The sequence below is a fragment of the Phyllostomus discolor genome, chromosome 4, assembly GCF_004126475.2.
Source record: "Phyllostomus discolor isolate MPI-MPIP mPhyDis1 chromosome 4, mPhyDis1.pri.v3, whole genome shotgun sequence".
Classification (NCBI taxonomy): Eukaryota; Metazoa; Chordata; class Mammalia; order Chiroptera; family Phyllostomidae; genus Phyllostomus; species Phyllostomus discolor.
Window position 1 is genome coordinate 41,054,013 of NC_040906.2, and position 10,282 is coordinate 41,064,294.

Sequence of the window (10,282 nt, forward strand, 5' to 3'; positions counted from 1 at the left end):
TTCTTCCTGCCCCCTCAGTCTGGAAATTGCTTCTGGCACAGATCAATGATAATCTTAACTTACATCTCACTGTTTCCATTATTTTAGAGATCACAGTCCTGTGCTCTGATGTCCATTTTCTGAAAACATATATTGTCTTGTTCTCTAACTCCTTACATTGAAAAGGCAAAGCTCAACTGAAGAGCTAAGGCTTTAAATTTAAAATCATCGCTATAGGTCATAAAGCTGTATGTGTGTCTAATCGAATTTCTTTCACTTAGGCCTTGTTTGATATAAGATGGCCATTAAAAATTCTGTCACAGAAAACTTAAAAGAAATAAAGGTGCAAGTTATAAGTATATCTGTAGGAAGAGTTGTATGGGTTAGGAAGAATAGTTAGGGTGAATGTTCTGAATTGGAATGTTCAATGGACAATAAGATAGACAGTGTAGCTCTTGTGGAGGGTGGGGAGAAGTAGAGAATGGTAAAAGTTGAGGTGTTTTGATGGACCAAAATGTGATTCTCACTCTCTGTGAGCTGGGAATCCAATCTAGACTACTGAAGAGAATATTAATGTGTTCTGACATATTTTACAAGGAATAGTCTGATGGTTTCTGAAAATGGTAAATGTGGAAATACTACCATTAGTAACTAAAATATGTACTTACTGTATGCTAGTTACTAAGTGCTTTACAGCTGTTAGTTCATGTAACACCCACAATATAACTATCAAATAGATATGTTATCTTTATCACCCTTTTACAGATAAAAAAAATAAAGCACAAAGAGTTTAAATGACTTCCCTAAAGTTGCATAGCTAATAATCTATAAGCAATCTGGCTTCAGTGTCATGGTCTTATCCATAAGTTATCCATTAACAACTATAATATATTGTTTAGCATATTATATTTTTTAACAACCTTTAGGGTTGTTCTGTGGAATACCTAAGATAATCCATATAAAAGACTTGGGAGAAAGCTTTGGCACATAGTTCTTGAGACACGTTAGCTATTATCAGGTCCACTGTACCATCTCTGATCATTCTTATCTTATGCTTTATTATTTAAGTCATACAAAACTTATTTCCTTTAGTTTATGTTTCCCCTTATCCTTGGGTCTTTGCAAACATCATTCCACCTTTAACTTCATCTTTAGCTAAGCAAATTTTAATCTTTCCTGATAAATGTTCTAAGATACGAAACTCCTAAACCCATTGAAAAATCCTATGAGATAATTCTGTTATGTGTCTTCTTAGGCCCATAGATTTTACCATAAATTTATCACAGCTTATTTAAATACTATTTTAATTGTTGAATTCTGAACTAGTGCTAAGTTTCTTTCAGAAAGAAAGCATTAGTGACCTGTGCATGTAAGTGACTTAAAATAAATTATCGATTTGAGAGAGAGAGAAAGGAAGGAGGGGGGAGAGAGAGAGAGACATTGATTTGGTGTTCCACTTATTCATGCATTCGTTGACTGCTTCTTGTATGTTTCCTGACTGGAAATCAAATCCACAATGTTGAGTTATTGCGTAAAAAATAAAAAGCAATTGTTTTGCTTCTCCTGTTTGGTCACTTTACCAAGTAAATGGACAAAGATTACAACCGTAGAAGAAACCTTTTTCCACAATCCCACCACCATGGTTCTAAATTTATATATTTGTCAAAAGTACTTTTATTCAGGAACATGCTTATTTTATAATGGTTTGAATGCAAATGAATATAGATTGTGTCAGTTATCTATGACTGCTGAAGCAAAATGCCCCAAAGGGTGTTCCTTAAAACAATGCAAATCATCTTACAGTTTGGGAGGTCAGAAATCTGAAATGGGTCCAACTTGGCTGAAATCCAAATGGCACCAGGGCTATATTTCCATTAGAGTTTCTAAAACAGATTCCAATCCCTGACCCCTTTAAGTTTTCAAAGCCACTCACATTCCTTGGTTCATAGCCATCTTTCTCCATCCAACCAGCTTCCTCTATCCAGTCGCAGCAGTGAGTCAAGTTGCCCTCACATCACATCACTCAAACTCTGGCTCTCCCATCTACCTCTCTCTTCCATTTTTAAGGACCCTTGTGATTACACTACATCCTCCTAGATAATTGCATATAATCTCCCTATTTTAAGCTCAGTGAATAAGCAAAATTAATACCATCTGAAACCTAGTTCCCCCTTGTCACATAACCTCACATATTCACAGGTTCTGGGGATTAGGAGGTGGACATCTTTAGATATGCTTATTATTCATACAGAATACAGTACTACTAAATCCTAAATGAATCATTTCTATTAATTCAGTGTATTGTTCAATTAACTATTTACTATTGGTATAATTATGTGTATCTAGTTATATGACAGATGACAAAGCAAATTATTTGTTTGATAACCCACCTGTTAGGTGTGTTCAACATGGTAAAAGAAATTAATTAAGAGAGTTCTGTTATTGTAGGATTTGTGGCTCAATCAAACAAAACCATTTTAAAAATGTATACATAAAATAAGATCCATAGAACATTTGTAAAACGTTTTTTAAAATATTTCAGCATTTTTCAGTTCATTTAGATGTTGAAAATATGTAAAATGCACTAGCAAAAAATGTATTTTCTATCTCATATTATAGACAAGAAAACAGGAACTCAGAGTTTAAGGAACTGACGATAATATAAAAAGGTAGGATTTAATCTTCCAGAGCTTCCACAAAACTCATTCTGTTAAAAGCTGTGTCTGTTAAAAGCTGGATCTGGTAAATACTTGGCTGACCTTACTGTCAATTTAATCTCTTAGAAGCAGAGAGAATGTTGAGAGAAATATCTATTCTGTACTTAATTCCATCCAATAAGAAATAACTGACTGGCAGGGAAGTTGAAATGACAGAAAATCTGAAAAAGATTCTATTTGAACTTATAGAACTTATTATTGTCCAGGTTTGTTACTTAGTCTAGTCAAATATACAACCTTCAAAAGGAAATAGATATACTTTTTAAAATGCAAGTGATAGATAACAACACAAACAGTTATTGAGGTTTTAGCATTTACAGGGTGACATAAGATTCATGAACAGGAAAAATACTAATGGCAATAATTGATTGCTTTCAGGAATAAAATTCTGAAGATACATCCAAAATTATGCTAAGAGAAAAGAAAATAGTAAGAGTGTCTGAAGAGTTTAGTTATTGAAATAAAGTGTGTGAAAAACAAAATAGAGAGCATAACAATCAAAGACAGCTATAACAAATGGACATTAACTTGTAGCTCAATTTTTAAAGCAAAATTAGTATAGAATAATCTTTTCGGAAAAGTATTAAATGAGAATAAAATGATCTTTTAAATTACATATAGTGTAAAACAAAATACATTGAAAATAAAGCCCAGTATACTTTATGATAATGGTTTATTGCTAATATGTGAGCAAAAAATGGTACAAGTTTTCAGCTTTTACTGTTCAAGTGGATGGTGACCGAGACAACAAAAGGTAGAATAGACATTAGTAAAAGTGATACGAAGTCTAAGATAGAGGAGAAGGTTTTAAAAAATGATATTTTTAGAGGGTGCTTAGTTGCTCTTTAGAAATGCAAATCTCTTGGCCTGGATGACATATACCCAAGAAAGCCAAGAAAGAAATTGAAGACGAAATCTCTGAATAGCTGTCAGTTTTCTGAGATATATGAAGAGGATAAAAAGATGGGCTGGGAGAGAGGATAAAATAATGTCACAATATTCATAACAGAAATAAGATGACTTTTTCTATATTATAGAATGCTATGTAGGTTAATATACTAAAGCATTAATCATTTAATTTTTTAACATTTTGAAAACTACATCTCATTAAAAAATAAAGTTTTTTCTTTGAATTAATAGGACAAAATAAATGTAACTACATACACATAAGCAAGCCACTCAAAATAATGCAAAAATGTGAAAAAAGATGATAAAAAATATACTATAAAAAAGCTAATAAAATAAGATACACCGATGTACCAATATGATTATTCCATAAAATAAAATATAAGTCAGAAAACATTTCATGGGAAAAGTTTGATAAAAAGTAGATTGTGGCACTGAACATTTATTCATATTTATAGAATAATTTGAAATTTTAAAAATAGCAGACATTTTCTTATATTAAATCATTTAATGACACAAAATATTAATTCTGTATGATACTGGCACTAGAACATGGAAACAGATAATTAACAAATTTGTGAATGATGAATTATACCATTTTAATATACCATAAGATTGTCATGTGAAATCAGTGGAGATATTGTGTTTTTTTAAAAAGTAGTGTTAGAAATATTGGTTATGCTTTTGGGGAAAAAAGTACTTGACTACTTCTCAAATACTACACTTAAACTCTACATTTGTTAAAGTGTTAATGTAAAATGAATAAATGAATAATACTCATTGTAAAATAAACTACACATGAACACTTTTACAAAGTTAAAATGGGAATTTTTTTTCTAAAATGACAGCAAAGGCAGAAGCAGTGCTTATATCTATAGAAACTTAAGTCTTCAATAAATATTTATTAGGGACCTCATATATTTCAGGCAATAGCTCCTGGGGATGTAATGATAAGCCAGACAGACATAATCCCTGACTCATTAGTTTCAATGGGTTTCCTGGAGCTGAGGAACAAGGGACATGCATGATCCAGAGACAGAACAATATTTGAAACTTACTGTGACTAACATGATGGAACCTGTAATACTGAAGTCTATTGTTTGTCTTCAAGGTAATTTTATTTTCAAACATGTTAGAAATATGTTATTTACAACTGTGTGGTTCTACATTTATCTATAACACAGGCATATTGTTTCTGTAAAAAATGTATATATTTATAATCTTAAAAAATTGAGCATCTAGGAACCAGCATATAACCAGGAATTAAAAAACAAGAAGAAATAAGTAAAATTTTTAATAGTCTAGTCATTATTAGTTTTTAAGTATAAAGTGGGTGATTATTGATTACTTATAATGCAGTTGTTCATAGATAAGAGTAGTTAATATTTATAACAAATCAATTTTTACATATCTGTATGTATGTGCTAACTAGATATTTACTTAAAGCATTAAGTTTTCAATCTGCTTTTTCTTTTAATGTTTATGTGTTCTTTATGTTTTCTTAATAGTTTAACTTTTAATATTAACATAGTAAAATGACTCATGTTTATAATTTTAAAGTAAAAATAACAAACCACATCCTAAAATTGAACATAGCTCTTTTCCCCTCAATGAACACTACCTCAGACTCTCTGTTCCCAGCAATAAATGTTTTTAATTCCTTCAATTATAACTGGTAGTATTAACTTCCATATTTCTACATAACATCATCATACATTCCTTCATTATATTTCAACTTTATATATTATTGTTCAATTTTCTATATAGTACATAAAGCTATTTAACCCTTGTCATATTCCTTCACTCTCTTTCCAATTATAACAATATATTATATACAGCTAAGCCAGATGGTGAACTTTGCCTTATTTTATTTTATTTTATTTTTTGGATTTGATGATTCAATGATTCTTTTTGCAGTCTATCTTGTTTTTCAAAGGGGATATTCTTCTAACTCCCTAATGAATAGACTAATTTATTTTTTTATTGTTGTACATTACAGTTGTCCCCATTTCCCCCATTGCTCTTCCGTGCTCTACCCAAACACCCCCTCCCACATTTTTAGAAAGATTTATAAGCATACTTTATTTGTCCTTTCTCTATGCTTCTCATTCATAATAATCACCATTTGTGTCTATTTTGGTCACGTAAATACATTTATAATTTGTCCTCTCATTCCCACACTGAATCTGTCACTGCTTCCTTCCTGTATTAGTGCAGTGGTTTCCAAACCAGTATTTTTAATTTTACCTCATTTTAATCAAAATTCTAAGAACTGCCAGAATTATCTTTCCAAAATAAACCTGAATATATAATACCCTGACCTTGATTAAAACCCTTCAATGGTTCACCATAGATTTCAAATTAATTATTGTAACACACAAAGCCCTTACTTATATGGTCTTGCTCCATGAAACCATGTAAATCTGAGCAGCTCTCTATTATAAGAATTTTACACTCTTAATTTCTGTACATTTTGTCTTTTTTGTCTTCTTTAATTGGTTAGGTATCTCAGTCCTGTTTCCTAATGGTTTAAAATAATGCCAGGTATATATAACATGGAGTTTTGATGCATTAAATATATAGGTATCTGAAATCTTGTAATGAGATTTATTTTTGTCTATATGGTAATACATTATTAAATAAAATTATAATATTAATTGAATGAACATTGAAACAAATCAAATGTTTTATAAATTTCCCATTGTACACTTTTTCATAGCTTTTATCCCTTTATATAATTTTGAATTATTAATATATGCCTTACTTATTCTTTACTAAATATTTGCAGCAGAAAAAAAAAGCAAGGCATCATCCCTTTTAAATTGCATTCCTCCTGGAACATAAGCTTTAAAACACACATTTTTATCCAGATTCTAGTCAGTGGTTTCATTTAGTTGAAGTCTCTCAAAGGACTGTGCTATGCAACTGTGTTTCTGGTGAGAATTTGGAACTGCAGTAGAAGCTCCATATAAAGAAAAGGCACTCCCTCACAGCTTTCTGACCACCATACCGCAGCTCCAAACAATTAAGGGACAGAACAGCTCTGAATCATTTAGCCTGGAATGTACAGGCACAGCTCTCTCTCCATCCTTTTGTAAAGTTGCAGTGTTCTTTCAGGATTTTAAGTAGACAGTTTGAAAGACAAAAGATCACACCCAGCCCCATCTGATCCCCTCTCTCCCATTTGTAGAATGAATACTTAAACCCCTTATTTTGTTACATCCATAGTTACTCTGTCAGAAATAAATTATAGAAAATGAAAGATGTGGTTTCCACTGATTGTATCAGTAGCTAAAAAACCAAGAAAAGCAACTTTATTAGGTCTCATAACTTTTCTAGTTAACTTTTCTGGACAGATGCCTCATAACAGGACTTGATATAATTACCAAGAACATTGGTGATTTCTGAGTACAGCCACTAGAATGCTTATAAAAAGTCTTCTAAATATTTTAAAGGTTAAGAAGTAAAACCATAATGCAAATGATTACAATTAATTAAATAATACATTTAAAATACACAGTGTACATAATGTCTGAACCATTATTTAAGAAATACAGCAATTTCTCAAAAACAGAACTACCAGGTGATTAAACAGTCCCATTTCTGTATATAAATTTTTTTCTGACTATATATATATATATATATATATATTTCTGAATACACACACACACCTCCAAAAGAATTTGAAGCAGGGTCTGGAAGAAATATTTGCACACCATGATCATGTTCTACCTCAATGTTGTTCATCAGTTGAGTGATGCAATACGATGAAAATGGACACAGCTATGGGCAACTGATGATCGGCAGCGTCATCACAACAATGTGCCTGCTCACGAATCATGTCTCCTGCAGAGTTTTTTGGTAAAACTTCAAATCACCCAGGTGACTCAGCACTCCTACAACCCAGATTTGGTGACCTGCGACTTCTGGCTTTTCCCAAAATTGAATCACCTTTGAAAGGGAAGAGATTTCAGACTGTCGATGAGATTCAGGAAAATATGCTAGGGCAGCAATGGAAGACTCCAACAAAGGACTTTGCAGAGTGATTTGAATGGTGGAAGAGATGCTGGGAGAACTATGTAAGGTCCTAAGGTGCCTATTCTGAAGGGGACTGAGGTGTTATTGTCCTATGTGCAACATTTCTTGTATCTTGTATCTTCAATAAATGTCTATTTTTCATATTACATGGCTGGATACATTCAGGACATATTATTCAGCATTAGAAAGAAAGGAAATCCTGTTGTACGTCATAACATGGATGAACTTTGAGAATATTATTCTAAGTTAAATAAAGTCATCACAAAAAGACAGATTCACAGAAACAGAATCTAGAATGGTAGTCATCAGAGGCTTAAGAAAAGGAGGAAATAAATTGTTGTTTAATGGGTATAGATTTTTTAGCTTTGCAAGATATAAAAGTTCCGGTGACCTGCTATAAAACAATGTGAATATTAACATTACTGAACTGCATATATAAGAGTTAAAATAAAAATGTTATGTACTTTTTACTGTAATTAAAAATAAAAATTATAAATATGTAAAACATAAAATATTTCACAAGTCATAAAATGTCAGAATTGAATAGAATCTCAAGTATCATTAAATCCAACATCTGTCATTATTACACATAACTAACTACACAGAGGAGGTAATGTGCTTTACAGAAAAGCACGTGGCTCTTTAGTGGATAAATTAGGTAGCAAAATCAGATAACATGCATTACTGTAGAGCTCTTTATAACTAAGATAACAATTCCTTTTGTGGGATATGCTTTAAAATTAACACCAAACAGCCCTGCTGGTGTGACTCAGACAATTGAGTGCCATTTTATAAACTGAAAGGTTGCTGGTTGGGAGTCCCTGTCTGGGCAGGTGGGGCCATGAGAGAGGCAACATCTCTCACACATGGATGTTTCTCTCTCTCCCACCCCCTCTCTCTAAAAATAAATAAGTAAAATCTTTAAATTAACATCAAACAAGCAGTGTGTGTGTTTCTATTTACAGGTGTTTTTTTGGCATACTAACTACAATATATTCTATTTAATTCTTCATGTTTATTAGGTGAACATATTTGTAAAATATCCACACTTTTCTACCCTTCTCATGTAAGGAGAAAGGAGTGAGTTTTCCCATAACAATTCTGCAGAAAAATTCACTGCTCTTTTGGACATATGTTTGTTCTAAGTTAATCATTTCCCTTCCTTTAGCATAAATTCATAAGAAAATGAGCTCCATCATGTCAGGTGTTTACCTAGTAAAGCTCATTTCCCACCTTTCTCCCTAACTGTAGCAGAGCATCATTCAGCACCAGCTATTTATTTTTGTAATACCTTAAAATTTTTATCCTTTTTTTTTACCTAGACCACTTTTGATTAAGAAAACTGTAGAAAGTTAGCAAGTGGAATTCAAAGTGATGGAACTTGTTAATTTTCCACAGAGTCCGGATGCTTTGCAGGGTATCAGAATGCACTGCTGGAGGGTCTCTGCTCGCATTCATTAGAATCTAATCCAACACTTTTTAGTCCACAGGCCACTTTTCCCCTATTTCTGTTTAAACTCTTCAGCATTCTTACAGAATTATTTATGGTCTTTAGAATATTTTTCAAATAGGTCAGTCCAAAGGGGTCATTCACCAGTGCTATCAGGGACTGGATTGAGTTTGGTTACTGGCTTCCAGTTTTCAGAACTAATTACTGGCAGACGGATCTGTCCCTTTTCATCAGTGACAATGTTAGGGTGATGTTTCTTTTCAATGTGATCATAGGTAGTTTGAATGGATACTCTGCTGGAAAGTTTATTTCTATTGGAAAGTTCCCTTTATTATATGGCGGGTTGTTAAGTACAATAAGCCCTTGACAAGTCAATAAATTAACTTCCTCAATGTTAAGGAAGTTTTTCATTTTACATTGTGAATTTCTTCAGGCTTTTTCATGAGTCTCTTACTGGCTTCTGTCTTGCATCTGAGCACCAACAATTGTTCATTTGTGCTGCAGGGAAAAGAAAAGAAGAAAAACTTCCTCTTCATTAAAAAAGGTATCACAGTAAGTCACAAAAAATAAAAGTACTTTAGGATAGATTGCATTTGGATTCACAACAGCTGCTGTTGTTAACAAGTCCATGGCCCAAGGCCTAATCAAAAGATTAAGTAACATCCTAGGATTTTATAATGTATTTCTAAGATCTGTAAAAGAGAGAAATCTAATTTTAGAATTACATACAATTATTATTCATATTATGCAATCTCCCTTTTGACTACTTAATTGATTTATCTTCTATTCAATTAGTTGGTCAAGTCATAAATGAGAAAGAAGCATTGTAGACTCCAGGAAGTAGGGAATGTCAGAAATGGATAAAGCATAAAGATGACATTACCATTTCTTCTTGCTTAGAATTCCAAAGAGCTTTTTAAATACATTTCTCAATGAAACATTGTACATGCTCTTAAGGTATTTTCTCTTAATGAAAATTTCCCCTTTCATCCCATTCTTTGCTTCCTTCTCTTTTCTCCTTCCTTTCTTCATTCTCTTCTCTTCTCTTCTCTTTTCTCCCCCTCCCCTCCCCTCCCCTCCCCTCCCCTCCCCCCTCCCCTCCCCTCCCCTCCCCTCCCCTCCCCTCCCCTCCCCTTCCCTTCCCTTCCCTTCCCTTCCCTTCCCTTCCCTTCCCTTCCCTTCCCTTCCCTTC

General features: G+C 32.7%; 1 pseudogene; it reads right to left on the reverse strand.

Moving 5' to 3' along the window:
• Positions 1-9,119: 9,119 nt before the first annotated feature.
• Positions 9,120-9,542, reverse strand: LOC114495507 (annotated as a pseudogene).
• Positions 9,543-10,282: the final 740 nt, after the last annotated feature.